Below are 21,332 nucleotides of genomic sequence, written 5' to 3'. Positions count from 1 at the left end.
TCAGCTCAGACACACACACACACACACACCGTACCCTCCTCTCCGACCATCCTGTTAGATTTGGCTTTTTTCACAGACTTATTGATCAGACATCTCTCTGTATATAACAACATCATGACTGTAAATAAATAACACTGGAACGTCTTATGAAAACTCAACTTGATAAACCGGTTGGAAATTACAAATAGATCCTTTGTTCTCCATGGGTGCATCCTAAATGGCATCCTATTGACTATTTTTACCCTATTCCCTATAAAGTGCACTACTTTGATCCCGGGCTCAAGGGTTCTGGTCCAAAGTGGTGCACTATATAGGGAATTTGGAACACATACCATGTATTTTTGCCTATTGATAAAACGTCTATAGGTTGGAATGTTTTCATTGCTCTGTCCCCGTCCCCGGGTTAAAAAAGAACTAGAGAAAATGACTCAGGTACTTGAGACTTCAGGCTTGTTGTAGTTACCTGCATGCCGTTATGGTAAAGCCATACGAGATCGTTGTATGTAAAACAGAGATTACTCCATTTGAAATATATTTTTCTATTGCTGTAAATAACATACAGTATAAAAGAGAAGGCGAATGACACAGTTAGTTGGCTTTCCTGTGTAGAGAATAATTGAATATGATATGAATGTGTGTCCCCTGCTTTTAGTTGTATATAGTATATGATCTCCAGATGAAGCCATATTAGTGTCCAGGGCCATCTCTTTCTGAGATCATCTAGAATGTCACAATGGACACTGAATGGCAAATGTAGTGAGCACAGTCAGCTGCTACAACACAGTATATTTCTATGACAACGAAAGTGGTTAGACTTTCAAGGCTACAGGCTGCACATTCGTTGTTGCCAGCCAGAATGAAATGGTGACAATGAGAAGTTTGGAATATGTAGTGTAGCGTTTCAATAGCACTGGATTATATTACACAACAGAACACACAGCAAATGAAATACCTAGATTGTAATGTCTCAGCTAATTGGAATATGAGCACGTTGTAGCAATGTAAAGATGTGCATCTCTGTGAGTCATTTGGCTAGTTATCCTCAACATAGTGGACTTCAAATCCTGGCTCATGGGCCACATCTGACCTGCAAGTCAGAATGTGGTGGCTTGTGAAGTGATTAGTAATTCCTATCGGAATCCATCCAGAGGGAGGATAGACAACAATTTTTACATTTTATCACCCACAACCTGCCCTCAGAATGACTGCAATTGTTAATGATTTAACAACTGAGACCTACTAAACCATATAAACTGGAACAACCATCTCTGTAATGAGTGCAATAAGTCAAACCCCTTACAGATTGGATCAGTTTAGAAAAATGTAAATGATTTACCTCTGTATACTATAAGATCAATTAATTAATCAATGTGCATGAGGAAACATATAAACATATAACATATAAAACATTTAAAAAATAAGTTCTAAAAATGTACCTGCGGGGCCTCCCGGGTGGCGTAGTGGTCTAGGGCACTGCATCGCAGTGCTAACTGCGCCACCAGAGTCTCTGGGTTCGCCCCCAGGCTCTGTCGCAGCCGGCCGCGACCGGGAGGTCCGTGGGGCGACGCACAATTGGGCTAGCGTCGTCCGGGTTAGGGAGGGTTTGGCCGGTAGGGATTTCCTTGTCTCATCGCGCTCCAGCGACTCCTGTGGCGGGCCGGGCGCAGTGCGCGCTAACCAAGGGGGCCAGGTGCACGGTGTTTCCTCCGACACATTGGTGCGGCTGGCTTCCGGGTTGGAGGCGCGCTGTGTTAAAGAAGCAGTGCGGCTTGGTTGGGTTGTGCTTCGGAGGACGCATGGCTTTCGACCTTCGTCTCTCCCGAGCCCGTACGGGAGTTGTAGCGATGAGACAAGATAGTAATTACTAGCGATTGGATACCACGAAAATTGGGGAGAAAAGGGGATAAAAAAATATATAAATAAAATAAAATAAATGTACCTGCAATAAAGCATGCTGGGAAATACACACTGCTCAGGAACACTAAAATAACACATCCTAGATCTGAATGAATGAAATATTCTTATTAAATACTTTTTTCTTTACATAGTTGAATGTGCTGACAACAAAATCACACAAAAATGATCAATGGAAATCAAATTTATCAACCCATGGAGGTCTGGATTTGGAGTCACACTCAAAATTAAAGTGGAAAACCACACTACAGGCTGATCCAACTTTGATGTAATGTCCTTAAAACAAGTCAAAATGAGGCTCAGTAGTGTGTGTGGCCTCCACGTGCCTGTATGACCTCCCTACAACGCCTGGGCATGCTCCTGATGAGGTGGCGGATGGTCTCCTGAGGGATCTCCTCCCAGACCTGGACTAAAGCATCCGCCAACTCCTGGACAGTTTGTGGTGCAACGTGGCGTTGGTGGATGGAGCGAGACATGATGTCCCAGATGTGCTCAATTGGATTCAGGTCTGGGGAACGGGCGGGCCAGTCCATAGCATCAATGCCTTCCTCTTGCAGGAACTGCTGACACACTCCAGGCACATGAGGTCTAGCATTGTCTTGCATTAGGAGGAACCCAGGGCCAACCGCACCAGCATATGGTCTCACAAGGGGTCTGAGGATCTCATCTCGGTACCTAATGGCAGTCAGGCTAGCTCTGGCGAGCACATGGAGGGCTGTGCAGCCCCCCAAAGAAATGCCACCCCACACCATGACTGACCCACCGCCAAACCGGTCATGCTGGAGGATGTTGCAGGCAGCAGAACGTTCTCCTCGGCGTCTCCAGACTGTCACGTCTGTCACATGTGCTCATGTGCTCAGTGTGAACCTGCTTTCATCTGTGAAGAGCACAGGGCGCCAGTGGCGAATTTGCCAATCTTGGTGTTCTCTGGCAAATGCCAAACGTCCTGCACGGTGTTGGGCTGTAAGCACAACCCCGACTTGTGGACGTCGGGCCCTCATACGACCCTCATGGAGTCTGTTTCTGACCGTTTGAGCAGACACATGCACATTTCTGGCCTGCTGGAGGTCATTTTGCAGGGCTCTGGCAGTGCTCCACCTGCTCCTCCTTGCACAAAGGCGGAGGTAGCGGTCCTGCTGCTGGGTTGTTGCCCTCCTACGGCCTCCTCCACGTCTCCTGATGTACTGGCCTGTCTCCTGGTAGCGCCTCCATGCTCTGGACACTACGCTGACAGACACAGCAAACCTTCTTGCCACAGCTCGCATTGATGTGCCATCCTGGATGAGCTGCACTACCTGAGCCACTTGTGTGGGTTGTAGACTCCGTCTCATGCTACCACTAGAGTGAAAGCACCGCCAGCATTGAAAAGTGACCAAAACATCAGCCAGGAAGCATAGGAACTGAGAAGTGGTCTGTGGTCACCACCAGCAGAACCACTCCTTTATTGGTGGTGTCTTGCTAATTGCCTATAATTTCCACCTTTTGTCTATTCCATTTGCACAACAGCATGTGAAATTTATTGTCAATCAGTGTTGCTTCCTAAGTGGACAGTTTGATTTCACAGAAGTGTGATTGACTTGGAGTTACATTGTGTTGTTTAAGTGTTCCCTTTATTTTTTTGAGCAGTGTATGATAATGAGACCCCTCCCACATCTCTTTCACTCTGAGAGAGTTAACGGAAACAACAAAGCCACGCGATTGAAAACCTTTTTTGAATCAAATGTCTTGTTCAGTTGTACTGAAATTTAGCGAAGTTGACAGACATTCCTAACACTGATCTGAATACATTTCTAATGACTAAATGCACTCTAAACAGGATGATAGGGAAGTTAACACTAATGTTTGAAATCTGAACACAGATATAGGTGTTCTCCTGGTTGGAAACTTACTGGAAAAAAGCAGACTATCATGTTCAATCTTCCATTTTAAACTCCTGTTTTTATGAAGATGAGAACACTTATTGGCAAAAGCGAACTGCCTAATGTTTATGTTTTAAAGACTGACATTTAGGTTATAACCGTGTCACATTTCATGGTTTTACGGTTCAGAAGTTTATTATATACATTCTAGAAGTCCTCTGATGTTGCCTCCTACAGTGTTGTATGCAATCTGTCCTGGTCCCCTGGGAGAAGAGGGCTAATAGCGTACACTACTGCTGGAGGCATTGCAATTACTTCGTGACTTTACTGAACCTGTTTTGTCCCCTTTAGAACATAGCGGCTAGGGGAGAAGGAAATTAAATAGTTAACTCTTTACCTTTCCAGGAGCAGGAAACGTGTGTGTGTGTGTGTCTGTGTCTGTGTCTGTGTCTGTGTGTTCGGGGAGAGAGATTTACTGACAGTCTTTACATGAATTGCATCTTGCAACTGCTGGTATTGATCCTGTGGATGCCTCCAGATAAGAATGAAATAAAACATCATAAAATGTATTTTACGCCAGGCTGAGTGACGACGCATAAAGCTGTTACAACAATAGAGATAGAAATAAATATATTTAGAGTAAGGTTTGCTCACTTACAAATGCATGCATGGCTTTAATTCAATCTCCTTACTTTTGTCCTTAACCCTTGTGTTGTCTTAAGGTTCAAAAATGACCCGCCACTATGTTTAACAGCAGAGAAAACCCCCTAAATTTCCAAGAGTGACCCCAACATTATAAAAAGTGAAACATCGCCTTTGTTCATATTTCCATGAAAGCTGTACACCACCAGGGTACAAAGACTGTCTTAGGGTCATTTTTGACCCGGCAGTTCTAAAATAATTTACACACCACAAACAAACAAAAACACAAAGACACACACACACACAAAGACACACACACACACAAAGACACTCACACACAAAGACACTCACACACAAAGACACTCACACGAGACATTGAGATTGTGTGCTACTGATTGAACTCAGACAAAACTAAAACTTTCTTGTGCAGCATCTCCCCTCCACGACCCCTCCACGACCCCACACATAACTCAAGTTCACAGACAAAATAAATACTATTTCAGACAAAATAAACATTTCCTAAAAGCATTGTTTACTAATGGGGAATGCAGTCAGAGGCTATAAAGGTGCTGCAGATGACAGTCCCCCCCAGTTCTCTCTCTGCTGAAGCCATGAGTGCACGTTTCAGTGCCCAACAGGTCATAGATCAGATTTTTTCAGACGTCCAGGAAAAACAAGAGAACAATGATTTACAAGAGGAAGAGGTATCTGAAGAAGAAGATGGGGAAGAATACAACCCAGAGCACAATGCATCATCTTCAGATGAAGAAGAAATCCCCCAAGCTGAAAGAGAGACATTTTAGTCAAAGAACAGCAAAATAACATGGTCCTTGTCACCATATGACAACCAGGGCAGGATGGCAGCACGAACTGTCATAAGGATGACCCCAGGGGGCCTTATGACCCCAGGGGGCCTTATGACCCCAGGGCCCACAAGACATGCAGTTGCCCAGGACATCGCCTCAACATTCTACATGTTCATCACACCAGCCATCGAAAAAATCATCCTGGATATGACAAATTTGGAGGGTTTCCATAAATATGGAGACAACTGGAAAAGGATGGATGAGATTGACCTGCGTGCCTACATAGGGCTGCTAATCTTAGCGGGGGTGTATAGGTCCCGAGGCGAGGCTACATGTAGTCTCTGGGATGCAGGGAGTGGAAGGGCTGTTTTCCTTGCCACAATGCCACTGAAAGTCTACCACACTTTCTCATGAATGCTACGATTTGATAACCGTGAGTCAAAACCTGCAAGACATGTGAGAGACAAACTGGCGGCCATAAGAGGGGTCTGGGAGAAGTGGGTGGAGCGTCTGCCATACCTCTACAACCCTGGGCCTGAAGTAACAGTGGATGAGCAACTGGTCTCATTCAGAGGTACATTTTTTTTTTCATATCTGTAATGTGATTTACACTGTTCAGTTTATTATGTGTTGCTGTAATATCATTGATTTATATGATTGTTTTCTGTGACACTGATACTAATTACTGATACTAATCTCTTTTGTCAAAAGGTTGATGTCCTTTCCAACAATATATGCCCAGCAAGCCAACAAAGTACGGCATCAAGATATGGGTGGCCTGTGACGCACAATCCAGCTACGCTTGGAAGATGCAAGTCTACACAGGGAAGCCGACCAATGGAGGCCCGGAGAAGAACCAGGGGATGCAAGTCTACACAGGGAAGCTGACCAATGGAGGTCCGGAGAAGAACCAGGAGATGCAAGTCTACACAGGGAAGCCGACCAGTGGAGGCCCGGAGAAGAACCAGGGGATGCAAGTCTACACAGGGAAGCCGACCAGTGGAGGCCCGGAGAAGAACCAGGGGATGCAAGTCTACACAGGGAAGACGACCAGTGGAGGCCCGGAGAAGAACCAGGAGATGTAAGTCTACACAGGGAAGCCGACCAGTGGAGGCCCGGAGAAGAACCAGGGGATGTAAGTCTACACAGGGAAGACGACCAGTGGAGGCCCGGAGAAGAACCAGGGGATGCGGGTTGTGCTTGATGTGACAGATGGACTGAGGGGGCACAATGTCACGTGACAATTTCTTCACCTCTTATGAACTCAGCCAGCAGCTCCTGAAGAGGAAGATCACCATGGTTGGCACAGTTAGAAAGAACAAGCCTGAGCTCCCCCCTGCACTCCTCACAACAAGGGGGAGAAGCCTTATCAAAGTTTGCCTTCACCCCCACCACTATAGGTTCTTACCTCCCAAAGAGGAAGAAGAATGCGGTCGTCCTGAGCACACTGCACAAACGGCTGAGATCAGTGATCATGAGGACAGGAAGCCAGCCATCATCCTGGACTATAACCACAACAAAGGAGGCGTGGACAACCTGGACAAGGTGATTGGAACTTACAGCTGCAGGAGGATGACTGCCCGCTGGCCCCTGGTCATCTTCCATAACATCATTGATGTGTACTCATACAATGCCTTCGTGATATGGAACAAGATCAACCCTACCTAGATGCCTGATCAGTGGAACAAGAGGAGGGTGTTCCTGGAGCAGCTGGGAAAGACACTTGTAACCCCACACATTCAAAGAAGAGAGTGCCTCCCCTGCACAGCAGCCTCTGCAGCATTTGTGAACGCTGTTCAGGGGGCTGAATCTTGTCCGGATCCACCTGAGGCTGCAGCAGGGGCAGGCAAGAGAAGAGATGCCAATTCTGCCCCCCAAAGAAGGACTGTAAAACAAATACTATGGACACATTGTGGGTGGGGGCAATGGTTAAACAAATGGGAGAAGACTAGTATTTTGTAGTTGAATTCATTCAAAACTACTTTCTGCACATTTATGCTACTTTATTAGGCTATACAAGTGCTATCTCTTGCTAATAAAATGTATGTTATTGACCTATGCAGTAGCTTTAGCAATAATAATAATAATAATAAACCTCTACTTTAGTAAAGAAAACAATGTGTGATAAGACAGGTGTGATATATGACAGGTGTGACAGGTATGATATAATAAAAACTAATGGTGTCCAATGATTAAATAGTATTTCTGCATTGTGAAGAGGGAAAACCCAGATATGCACAAAGTTTGTGATGAATGACAGGTTGTTTCTACATGCAAAATAGATCTGGGATTTAAAATTCAATTAAGCTGCTATATTTTTGTAGTTTAGTGAAGGCGGGTCATTTTTGACCCTTAGGACAAGGGGAGTATACAGGATGTTAAGACTACACAAGGGTTAAATATTATACGAAAAATATTACACATCAAATGTATGTATAGCTTCTATATTGTACAATACAATCCTTTTGCAATTTGCAAACTTAAACTCCATTGATGTCAATGGATCTATCTGTCCTAATGCCCTCTGTATCTTCCGAGAGGAGACGGGAGGTCTGTCTCGGGAAATGTAGTTTGCATCCCAAATGGCACCCTATTCCCTATTTAGTGCACTACTTTTGACCAGGGTTCATAAGGCTCTGGTCAAAAGCAGTGCATAGGGAATAGGGTCCTGTTAGGGATACAGTTGTATTGTTTATCAACAGCAACATCAATGCTTCTTACTGAAAGGTGATATATCTATCTATTACTTTTCTATCAATACTTTAATTGAATGGATTTATTATCATGTTATCATCTATTCTTCATACAGCAATATGAAAGCCAAATAAGTCTGAGATATTTATTAAAGTTGTCAAATAAATTATTACTAATGTATGTCACATTTTTCAAGACGACACTGTTTGTACACACTGTTCTGAAATATCCCCGGCTTGACCATCACATAACAGAGGTGGATCACAGAGTAATATAATATCACGGGATGACCACAACAGAGGCGGATCACAAATCATCACAGTGTAATAGACTAGTCTGTGACTTGTGGTTTTCTCACCTAGCTATTGTGGTTGTCTCACCTAGTTATCTTAAGTTGAATGCACTGACTGTAAGTCTCTCTGCATAAGAGTGTCTGCTAAATGACTAAAATGTAAAATGGCTTGTTAACAGAAGGATATATAGGATAATGTCTGCATATCAAATGGCACCCTATTCCCTATATAGTGCACTGCTTCTTTCGAACAGGGTCAAATAATGCATGTAGGGAACAAGTTACCATTTTGGACGCATCCCATATCTTCCACGCTTCTCAAAGGCCCAGAAATATAGGATGCTATGAAGGGAATAACATGGCAGCCAGCCACACATCAGTGATAATGACCGTAAGTCCTGTGATTTATAGTCTTATAGTGTGTATATGGCCGGAAGCAAAGACTGATCTCTCCAAGGGACTACAGATGTTATGAATTTGAAGCTTGACTTACAGTGTGTATAAGACTGTTAGCAAATCATTGTGAAGCTTGACTTACAGTGTGTATAAGACTGTTAGCAAATCATTGTGAAGCTTGACTTACAGTGTGTATAAGACTGTTAGCAAATCATTGTTGAGCTTGCCGGTCGGTGTTGGTGATGCTGACAATAGCAGCAGCACTGCATGAAGCCTGGAGCTGTGAGGTGAAGTCTCTGCGGTGCAATGCGCAAGGCCATCTGTTTTGTCTTGGCTGAAACTTGGCTTTTTGACAACAACAAAAAATCTTGAAACAGGAACCACATCTTGCGTGGTAAGTCGGTCACAGGAGACTGGATTAAGAGGCTCCAACAGCTTTGTTGACAGTTTGGAATCAAAAGCATAGGGGGATTCATGCTTAATGGTCCAGCAATGGAATTATCATGTGATCGTTCGGTCAGTCAGTTTATATGATTATCATGTATCTTGTTTGAGACAGTCAGACTCCATCAATCATGACAAACCACATCTTATTTTATTACCAGGCAAACTGTGTGTGTAAACAGAGCTGTTATCTACTGGGCTTTTCTCTGTGACTGTTTGTTGGCTGTGCCTGAACAAAGTCCATTTGAAAGACATTACACATTATTATAAGATATTATAAAGGCTCTTAAATGCTTGGAACAAGTTGTGAAGTATTACACCTACAGACTTTAAGTGTAACCCAAAGGATCCATAAATTAATTTGTTGTTTTACACTTGCAATGGGCTGTTTAAACTAGCCTTTCAGCAGTGAATGGAACAGCTGAGTCACTGGGCTTGCATCCCAAATGGCACCCTATTCTGTTTAGACCAGACCAGAGCACCTCTCTTCCCATAGGCCTCTGGTCAAAAGTAGTGCACTATATAGGGAATAGGGTGCCATTTGCGATACAGCCTCTAAGTAATAACTCCAGCAGAGTGAAGCTTTTTTGTTCTGCTAGTCAGCAAGGCTGTTAGAGGAATCATTGATCGAAAGCTTGACTTTCTGCATTCACAGGATAAGGTGCTCTGCTGGTCGCCCAACCCTATGCTTTAGTCACAAATAGAATGACTCATTTGAAATGTAGGATAGTACTTGAGTCTCCAACTTGCAATATATAAATTCTAATGGTCATAGGTCTGATAGTTTGACTCCATCTGCACTGACTGTCACTCGAGGGACTTAGCGTAGTGTAAACCTCATGCCACCTCTTGTAAGACAATGTACGAACTCTAAGGGGCAAATCCTCAAGTCAAATGTTCAGCTAGTCTCCCATTGGCATCAATAAATGAATAGGTGAAAATCAAGTTAGGAGGCATCCTTAGTTGTGTTGCCTCCCCTGCCCTGCTCTCCACACTGTCTGAAATATATTCTACTTAAAAAAATGATTGAACTATTTGCATCAGATTTTTGAATATTTCCAACATGTGGTATTCTTATGTATAATATACTTCACGTTTGGTGTTTTACAAACACTAACATATTAAGTCCAGCATCCAAAAAATAGCTTAGATTGAATTTCATTTGATCAATTCCAAAACTGTTATTATTGGTTAGATCTACTTCCTTTTGATTTGTTACATTCAGTGATCGTGTCTATCGTTTATCATTATGTTTTGGATTATTAGCCATTTTCACTCACATTCGCAGGCATTGTTGAGCACAGTGCTCAATCCACTAGCAGTAGCCTAAGTGGAGGAAGAGCTCCAAGCATTGTAGGATGTTGTATTTGCTTTTTTCATGACCCACTGGGCACAGATGTCAGTTCAACGTCTAGTTTTGATTTACATTGAGTTGTCAACTAACTTGAATTCAACAAAAATAAATCACAACGCCATTAGATTCAAGTTAAAAGTTGGGTGAGAAAATATGAAATTCCCTTACATTGATGACTTTCCTCAAATCCAATCAGTTTTTTTGCATTAATTCAACATCATCACACAGAATTTTTGAGTTGTAATGACATGGAAACAACATTGATTCAACCAGTGTTTGCCCAGTGGGGATGGGTTGTGCATGTGACCTTGTCGATGGTGGTAATATTCTCATCTTTGAACTTCAATTTGTCCAACGGTTTTGATATCCGTTCATCATTATCCATTACACCTCATAACAACAAACTGCTTAATACTGCTATAGAAATACACTGTTCTTTCTTATAACATTGTGTAAAAGTATCAGGAAGTCACAAAATTACCCACAATCCTCTAAACCACATGGCAAGTTGTTAAAATTCTTAACTTGATAGAAAATCGTATGAAAATTGAGTAATTTAAATACAATTTCACTTGTTTTACTCAGAAATAATTGTTTAGGTTTTGCAGTATATTAAATTACATTTTCATATTCAAATGTCCTGCTTTTTGAACACATAACAATTTAGTAAGTTTTTCAAATATTGAAGCGAAACCAGAAACCTGCATTTTTATGTGAAAATCACTGATTTTTGGTGGTAATGTTTACTAAGTCCTCATTTTTTACAATGCACCAAAATCATCACCATTCCACACCTTGGTCCATGTCCCTCCTTATGTCCCATGTTTCCTGCATCGTGGTGTGCCATTGATTTAATGTATGCAAATTAATTCTGGTTGCAAGTTGCACATTTATACCAATGATTGTACTTTTTATATTTATGTAATTAAAAACGTAAAACACATTAAAGACAAAAAATATAACATTCATTCTGACGAACTCTGTTTCTCTCTTACTATAGTATCTGTCTCTGTGTTTCTCACTGTTTCTCTCTTACTATATTATCAGTCTCTCTGTTTCTCTCTTACTATAGTATCTGTCTCTGTGTTTCTCTCTTACTATAGTATCTGTCTCTCTGTGTTTCTCTCTTACTATAGTATCTGTCTCTCTGTGTTTCTCTCTTACTATATTATCTGTCTCTCTCTGTGTTTCTCTCTTACTATAGTATCTGTCTCTGTGTTTCTCTCTTACTATAGTATCTGTCTCTGTGTTTCTCTCTTACTATAGTATCTGTCTCTCTCTGTGTTTCTCTCTTACTATAGTATCTGTCTCTCTGTGTTTCTCTCTTACTATATTATCTGTCTCTCTCTGTGTTTCTCTCTTACTATAGTATCTGTCTCTGTGTTTCTCTCTTACTATAGTATCTGTCTCTGTGTTTCTCTCTTACTATAGTATCTGTCTCTCTCTGTGTTTCTCTCTTACTATAGTATCTGCCTCTCTGTGTTTCTCTCTTACTATAGTATCTGTCTCTGTGTTTCTCTCTTACTATAGTATCTGTCTCTGTGTTTCTCTCTTACTATAGTATCTGTCTCTCTCTCTGTTTCTCTCTTACTATAGTATCTGTCTCTCTCTCTGTTTCTATCTTACTATAGTATCTGTCTCTCTCTGTGTTTCTCTCTTACTATAGTATCTGTCTCTGTGTTTCTCTCTTACTATAGTATCTGTCTCTGTGTTTCTCTCTTACTATAGTATCTGTCTCTCTGTGTTTCTCTCTTACTATAGTATCTGTCTCTCTGTGTTTCTCTCTTACTATAGTATCTGTCTCTGTGTTTCTCTCTTACTATAGTATCTGTCTCTCTCTGTTTCTCTCTTACTATAGAATCTGTCTCTCTCTCTGTTTCTCTCTTACTATATTATCTGTCTCTCTGTGTTTCTCTCTTACTTTAGTATCTGTCTCTCTCTCTGTTTCTCTCTTACTATAGTATCTGTCTCTCTGTGTTTCTCTCTTACTATAGTATCTGTCTCTCTCTGTTTCTCTCTGTTTCTCTCTTACTATATTATCTGTCTCTGTGTTTCTCTCTTACTATATTATCTGTCTCTCTCTGTTTCTCTCTTACTATATTATCTGTCTCTGTGTTTCTCTCTTACTATATTATCTGTCTCTCTCTGTTTCTCTCTTACTATATTATCTGTCTCTGTGTTTCTCTCTTACTATAGTATCTGTCTCTGTGTTTCTTTCTTACTATAGTATCTGTCTCTCTCTGTTTCTCTCTTACTATAGAATCTGTCTCTCTCTCTGTTTCTCTCTTACTATATTATCTGTCTCTGTGTTTCTCTCTTACTTTAGTATCTGTCTCTTTCTCTGTTTCTCTCTTACTATAGTATCTGTCTCTCTGTGTTTCTCTCTTACTATAGTATCTGTCTCTCTCTCTCTGTGTTTCTCTCTTACTATAGTATCTGTCTCTCTGTGTTTCTCTCTTACTATAGTATCTGTCTCTCTCTCTCTGTGTTTCTCTCTTACTATAGTATCTGTCTCTGTGTTTCTCTCTTACTATAGTATCTGTCTCTCACTGTTTCTCTCTTACTATATTATCTGTCTCTCACTGTTTCTCTCTTACTATAGTATCTGTCTCTCACTGTTTCTCTCTTACTATATTATCAGTCTCTCTGTTTCTCTCTTACTATATTATCTGTCTCTCACTGTTTCTCTCTTACTATATTATCAGTCTCTCTGTTTCTCTCTTACTATATTATCTGTCTCTCACTGTTTCTCTCTTACTATATTATCAGTCTCTCTGTTTCTCTCTTACTATATTATCTGTCTCTCACTGTTTCTCTCTTACTATAGTATCTGTCTCTGTGTTTCTCTCTTACTATAGTATCTGTCTCTCACTGTTTCTCTCTTACTATAGTATCTGGCCCTCACTGTTTCTCTCTTACTATATTATCAGTCTCTCTGTTTCTCTCTTACTATATTATCTGTCTCTCACTGTTTCTCTCTTACTATAGTATCTGTCTCTGTGTTTCTCTCTTACTATAGTATCTGTCTCTCACTGTTTCTCTCTTACTATAGTATCTGTCTCTCACTGTTTCTCTCTTACTATATTATCAGTCTCTCTGTTTCTCTCTTACTATAGTATCTGTCTCTCACTGTTTCTCTCTTACTATATTATCAGTCTCTCTGTTTCTCTCTTACTATAGAATCTGTCTCTCTCTCTGTTTCTCTCTTACTATATTATCTGTCTCTCACTGTTTCTCTCTTACTATATTATCAGTCTCTCTGTTTCTCTCTTACTATAGTATCTGTCTCTCTCTGTTTCTCTCTTACTATATTATCAGTCTCTCTGTTTCTCTCTTACTATATTATCTGTCTCTCTCTGTTTCTCTCTTACTATAGTATCTGTCTCTCTCTGTTTCTCTCTTACTATAGTATCTGTCTCTCTCTGTTTCTCTCTTACTATATTATCTGTCTCTCTGTGTTTCTCTCTTACTATAGTATCTGTCTCTCTGTGTTTCTCTCTTACTATAGTATCTGTCTCTCTGTTTCTCTCTTACTAGAGTATCTGTCTCTCTCTGTTTCTCTCTTACTATAGTATCTGTCTCTGTGTTTCTCTCTTACTATATTATCTGTCTCTCTCTGTTTCTCTCTTACTATAGTATCTGTCTCTCTGTGTTTCTCTCTTACTATATTATCTGTCTCTCTCTGTTTCTCTCTTACTATAGTATCTGTCTCTCTCTGTTTCTCTCTTACTATATTATCTGTCTCTCTGTGTTTCTCTCTTACTATAGTATCTGTCTCTCTGTGTTTCTCTCTTACTATAGTATCTGTCTCTCTGTGTTTCTCTCTTACTATATTATCAGTCTCTCTGTTTCTCTCTTACTATATTATCTGTCTCTCACTGTTTCTCTTTTACTATATTATCAGTCTCTCTGTTTCTCTCTTACTATATTATCTGTCTCTCACTGTTTCTATCTTACTATAGTATCTGTCTCTGTGTTTCTCTCTTACTATAGTATCTGTCTCTCACTGTTTCTCTCTTACTATAGTATCTGTCTCTCACTGTTTCTCTCTTACTATATTATCAGTCTCTCTGTTTCTCTCTTACTATATTATCTGTCTCTCACTGTTTCTCTCTTACTATAGTATCTGTCTCTGTGTTTCTCTCTTACTATAGTATCTGTCTCTCACTGTTTCTCTCTTACTATAGTATCTGTCTCTCACTGTTTCTCTCTTACTATATTATCAGTCTCTCTGTTTCTCTCTTACTATAGTATCTGTCTCTCACTGTTTCTCTCTTACTATATTATCAGTCTCTCTGTTTCTCTCTTACTGTCACGTTCCTGACCTGTTTTCTGTTAGTTTGTGTATGTGTTAGCTGGTCAGGACGTGAGTTTGGGTGGGCAGTCTATGTTTTCTGTTTCTATGTTGGTTTAAGGGTGACCTGATATGGCTCTCAATTAGAGGCAGGTGGTTTTCATTTCCTCTGATTGAGAGCCATATTAAGGTAGGTGTTTTCACACTGTTTGTTTGTGGGTGGTTGTCTCCTGTGTCTGTGTGATGTTACGCCACATGGGACTGTTTCGGTTTTGTTTGTTCGGTTTATGTAGTCTGTTCCTGTTTTCATGCGTTCTTCGTTATACGTAAGTTCTTATGTTCAGGTGCGTCTACGTCGTTTGTTGTTTTGTAGTTATTCAAGTATAGTTCGTTTTCTGTCTATGTCGTGTCTTGTTTAAATCAATAAATCATGTCATCATACCTCGCTGCATATTGGTCTTCAGATCCCTCTCTCCTCTCCTCGTCTGAGGAGGAGGAGGATTTAGAGTATCGTTACACTTACTATAGAATCTGTCTCTCACTGTTTCTCTCTTACTATATTATCAGTCTCTCTGTTTCTCTCTTACTATAGTATCTGTCTCTCTCTGTTTCTCTCTTACTATAGTATCTGTCTCTCTGTTTCTCTCTTACTATAGTATCTGTCTCTCTGTTTCTCTCTTACTATATTATCAGTCTCTCTGTTTCTCTCTTACTATATTATCTGTCTCTCTGTTTCTCTCTTACTAGAGTATCTGTCTCTCTCTGTTTCTCTCTTACTATATTATCAGTCTCTCTGTTTCTCTCTTACTATATTATCAGTCTCTCTGTTTCTCTCTTACTATATTATCAGTCTCTCTGTTTCTCTCTTACTATAGTATCTGTCTCTGTTTCTCTCTTACTAGAGTATCTGTCTCTCTCTGTTTCTCTCTTACTATAGTATCTGTCTCTCTGTGTTTCTCTCTTACTATATTATCTGTCTCTCTCTGTTTCTCTCTTACTATATTATCTGTCTCTCTGTGTTTCTCTCTTACTATAGTATCTGTCTCTCTGTGTTTCTCTCTTACTATATTATCTGTCTCTCTGTGTTTCTCTCTTACTATATTATCTGTCTCTCTGTTTCTCTCTTACTATAGTATCTGTCTCTCTCTTTTTCTCTCTTACTATATTATCTGTCTCTCTCTGTGTTTCTCTCTTACTATAGTATCTGTCTCTCTCTGTTTCTCTCTTACTATAGTATCTGTCTCTGTGTTTCTCTCTTACTATATTATCAGTCTCTCTGTTTCTCTCTTACTATATTATCTGTCTCTCTCTGTTTCTCTCTTACTATAGTATCTGTCTCTGTGTTTCTCTCTTACTATAGTATCTGTCTCTCTCTGTTTCTCTCTTACTATAGTATCTGTCTCTGTGTTTCTCTCTTACTATATTATCTGTCTCTCTCTGTTTCTCTCTTACTATAGTATCTGTCTCTCACTGTTTCTCTCTTACTATATTATCAGTCTCTCTGTTTCTCTCTTACTATAGAATCTGTCTCTCTCTCTGTTTCTCTCTTACTATATTATCTGTCTCTCACTGTTTCTCTCTTACTATATTATCAGTCTCTCTGTTTCTCTCTTACTATAGTATCTGTCTCTCTCTGTTTCTCTCTTACTATATTATCTGTCTCTCTGTTTCTCTCTTACTAGAGTATCTGTCTCTCTGTGTTTCTCTCTTACTATAGTATCTGTCTCTCTGTTTCTCTCTTACTATATTATCAGTCTCTCTGTTTCTCTCTTACTATAGTATCTGCCTCTCTGTTTCTCTCTTACTAGAGTATCTGTCTCTCTGTGTTTCTCTCTTACTATAGTATCTGTCTCTCTGTGTTTCTCTCTTACTATAGTATCTGTCTCTCTGTGTTTCTCTCTTACTATATTATCTGTCTCTCTGTGTTTCTCTCTTACTATATTATCTGTCTCTCTGTTTCTCTCTTACTATAGTATCTGTCTCTCTCTTTTTCTCTCTTACTATAGTATCTGTCTCTGTGTTTCTCTCTTACTATATTATCAGTCTCTCTGTTTCTCTCTTACTATATTATCTGTCTCTCTCTGTTTCTCTCTTACTATATTATCTGTCTCTCTCTGTTTCTCTCTTAGTATAGTATCTGTCTCTGTTTCTCTCTTACTATATTATCTGTCTCTCTCTGTTTCTCTCTTAGTATAGTATCTGTCTCTGTGTTTCTCTCTTACTATAGTATCTGTCTCTCTCTGTTTCTCTTACTATAGTATCTGTCTCTCTGTGTTTCTCTCTTACTATAGTATCTGTCTCTCTCTGTTTCTCTCTTACTATAGTATCTGTCTCTGTGTTTCTCTCTTACTATAGTATCTGTCTCTCTCTGTTTCTCTCTTACTATAGTATCTGTCTCTCTGTGTTTCTCTCTTACTATAGTATCTGTCTCTCTGTTTCTCTCTTACTATAGTATCTGTCTCTCTCTGTTTCTCTCTTACTATAGTATCTGTCTCTCTGTGTTTCTCTCTTACTATAGTATCTGTCTCTCTCTGTTTCTCTCTTACTATAGTATCTGTCTCTGTGTTTCTCTCTTACTATAGTATCTGTCTCTCTCTGTTTCTCTCTTACTATAGTATCTGTCTCTCTGTTTCTCTCTTACTATAGTATCTGTCTCTCTCTGTTTCTCTTACTATAGTATCTGTCTCTCTCTGTTTCTCTCTTACTATAGTATCTGTCTCTCACTGTTTCTCTCTTACTATAGTATCTGTATCTCTCTTACTATAGTATCTGTCTCTCTCTGTTTCTCTCTTACTATAGTATCTGTCTCTCTCTGTTTCTCTCTTACTATAGTATCTGTCTCTCTGTGTTTCTCTCTTACTATAGTATCTGTCTCTCTGTTTCTCTCTTACTTTAGTATCTGTCTCTCTCTGTTTCTCTCTTACTATAGTATCTGTCTCTGTGTTTCTCTCTTACTATAGTATCTGTCTCTCTCTGTTTCTCTCTTACTATAGTATCTGTCTCTCTCTGTTTCTCTCTTACTATAGTATCTGTCTCTGTGTTTCTCTCTTACTATAGTATCTGTATCTCTCTGTTTCTCGCTTACTATAGTATCTGTATCTCTCTGTTTCTCGCTTACTATAGTATCTGTCTCTCTGTGTTTCTCTCTTACTATAGTATCTGTCTCTCTCTGTGTTTCTCTCTTACTATAGTATCTGTCTCTCTCTGTTTCTCTCTTACTATAGTATCTGTCTCTGTGTTTCTCTCTTACTATATTATCAGTCTCTCTGTTTCTCTCTTACTATATTATCTGTCTCTCTCTGTTTCTCTCTTACTATAGTATCTGTCTCTGTGTTTCTCTCTTACTATAGTATCTGTCTCTCTCTCTCTCTGTTTCTCTCTTACTATATTATCAGTCTCTCTGTTTCTCTCTTACTATATTATCTGTCTCTCTCTGTTTCTCTCTTACTATAGTATCTGTCTCTGTGTTTCTCTCTTACTATAGTATCTGTCTCTCTCTGTTTCTCTCTTACTATAGTATCTGTCTCTGTGTTTCTCTCTTACTATAGTATCTGTCTCTCTCTCTCTCTGTTTCTCTCTTACCATATTATCAGTCTCTCTGTTTCTCTCTTACTATATTATCTGTCTCTCTCTGTTTCTCTCTTACTATAGTATCTGTCTCTGTGTTTCTCTCTTACTATAGTATCTGTCTCTGTGTTTCTCTCTTACTATAGTATCTGTCTCTCTCTGTTTCTCTCTTACTATAGAATCTGTCTCTCTCTCTGTTTCTCTCTTACTATATTATCTGTCTCTGTGTTTCTCTCTTACTTTAGTATCTGTCTCTCTGTTTCTCTCTTACTATAGTATCTGTTTCTCTGTGTTTCTCTCTTACTATAGTATCTGTCTCTCTGTGTTTCTCTCTTACTATAGTATCTATCTCTCTGTGTTTCTCTCTTACTATAGTATCTGTCTCTCTCTCTCTGTGTTTCTCTCTTACTATAGTATCTGTCTCTCTGTGTTTCTCTCTTACTATAGTATCTGTCTCTCACTGTTTCTCTCTTACTATAGTATCTGTCTTTCTGTGTTTCTCTCTTACTATAGTATCTGTCTCTCACTGTTTCTCTCTTACTATAGTATCTGTCTCTCACTGTTTCTCTCTTACTATAGTATCTGTCTCTCACTGTTTCTCTCTTACTATAGTATCTGTCTCTCACTGTTTCTCTCTTACTATATTATCTGTCTCTCACTGTTTCTCTCTTACTATAGTATCTGTTTCTCACTGTTTCTCTCTTACTATAGTATCTGTCTCTCACTGTTTCTCTCTTACTATAGTATCTGTTTCTCTCTTACTATAGTATCTGTCTCTCTCTGTTTCTCTCTTACGATATTATCTGTCTCTCTCTGTTTCTCTCTTACTATATTATCTGTCTCTCTGTTTCTCTCGTACTATAGTATCTGTCTCTGTGTTTCTCTCTTACTATAGTATCTGTCTCTCTCTCTCTGTGTTTCTCTCTTACTATAATATCTGTCTCTCTCTCTCTGTGTTTCTCTCTTACTATAATATCTGTCTCTCTCTCTCTGTGTTTCTCTCTTACTATAGTATCTGTCTCTCTGTGTTTCTCTCTTACTATAGTATCTGTCTCTCTGTGTTTCTCTCTTACTATAGTATCTGTCTCTCTGTGTTTCTCTCTTACTATAGTATCTGTCTCTCTCTCTCTGTGTTTCTCTCTTACTATAGTATCTGTCTCTCTGTGTTTCTCTCTTACTATAGTATCTGTCTCTCTGTGTTTCTCTCTTACTATAGTATCTGTCTCTCACTGTTTCTCTCTTACTATAGTATCTGTCTCTCACTGTTTCTCTCTTACTATAGTATCTGTCTCTCACTGTTTCTCTCTTACTATATTATCTGTTTCTCACTGTTTCTCTCTTACTATAGTATCTGTTTCTCACTGTTTCTCTCTTACTATAGTATCTGTCTCTCTCTCTGTTTCTCTCTTACTATAGTATCTGTCTCTCTCTCTGTTTCTCTCTTACTATAGTATCTGTCTCTCTCTCTGTTTCTCTCTTACTATAGTATCTGTCTCTCTCTCTGTTTCTCTCTTACTATAGTATCTGTCTCTCTCTCTGTTTCTCTCTTACTATAGTATCTGTCTCTCTCTCTGTTTCTCTCTTACTATAGTATCTGTCTCTCTCTCTGTTTCTCTCTTACTATAGTATCTGTCGTGTGCTCCCTCTCTGACCTCTAGATCACCGGCCTGCTCGGTTTGGCTCACACCTGTCACCATCGTTATGTGCACCTGCGCGTCGTCAGACTCACCTGGACTCCATCACTTCCCTGATTACCTTCCCTATATATGTCACTCCCTTTGGTTCCTTCCCCAGGCGTTATTGTTTCTGTTCCTGTGTCATGTCTGTGTGTTGTTCGTATTTGTTATTTTGTATTATGTTGTGTTTATTTATTAAAACACTCACTCCCTTAACTTGCTTCCCGAATCTCAGCGTGCTCGTTACAGTATCTGTCTCTCTCTCTCTGTGTTTCTCTCTTACTATAGTATCTGTCTCTCTCTCTCTGTGTTTCTCTCTTACTATAGTATCTGTCTCTCTGTGTTTCTCTCTTACTATAGTATCTGTCTCTCTGTGTTTCTCTCTTACTATAGTATCTGTCTCTCTCTCTCTGTGTTTCTCTCTTACTATAGTATCTGTCTCTCTCTGTGTTTCTCTCTTACTATAGTATCTGTCTCTCTCTGTTTCTCTCTTACTATATTATCTGTCTCTCTCTGTTTCTCTCTTACTATAGAATCTGTCTCTCTGTTTCTCTCTTACTATAGTATCTGTCTCTGTGTTTCTCTCTTACTATAGTATCTGTCTCTCACTCTCTGTGTTTCTCTCTTACTATAGTATCTGTCTCTCTCTCTCTCTGTGTTTCTCTCTTACTTTAGTATCTGTCTCTCTCTCTGTTTCTCTCTTACTATAGTATCTGTCTCTCTGTGTTTCTCTCTTACTATATTATCTGTCTCTCTGTTTCTCTCTTACTATAGTATCTGTCTCTCTCTGTTTCTCTCTTACTATATTATCTGTCTCTGTGTTTCTCTCTTACTATAGTATCTGTCTCACTGTTTCTCTCTTACTATAGTATCTGTCTCTGTGTTTCTCTCTTACCATAGTATCTGTCTCTCTGTGTTTCTCTCTTACTATAGTATCTGTCTCTGTGTTTCTCTCTTACTATATTATCTGTCTCTGTGTTTCTCTCTTACTATAGTATCTGTCTCTCTGTTTCTCTCTTACTATATTATCTGTCTCTGTGTTTCTCTCTTACTATATTATCTGTCTCTCTGTTTCTCTCTTACTATAGTATCTGTCTCTCTGTGTTTCTCTCTTACTATAGTATCTGTCTCTCTGTGTTTCTCTCTTACTATAGTATCTGTCTCTGTGTTTCTCTCTTACCATAGTATCTGTCTCTCTGTGTTTCTCTCTTACTATAGTATCTGTCTCTCTGTTTCTCTCACTATATTATCTGTCTCTCTCTGTTTCTCTCTTACTATATTATCTGTCTCTCTGTTTCTCTCTTACTATATTATCTGTCTCTCTCTGTTTCTCTCTTACTATAGTATCTGTCTCTGTGTTTCTCTCTTACTATATTATCAGTCTCTGTGTTTCT

This window comes from Salvelinus fontinalis, chromosome 30, assembly GCF_029448725.1.
Source record: "Salvelinus fontinalis isolate EN_2023a chromosome 30, ASM2944872v1, whole genome shotgun sequence".
NCBI lineage: Eukaryota > Metazoa > Chordata > Actinopteri > Salmoniformes > Salmonidae > Salvelinus > Salvelinus fontinalis.
Note: the sequence above shows the minus strand (reverse complement) of the source record.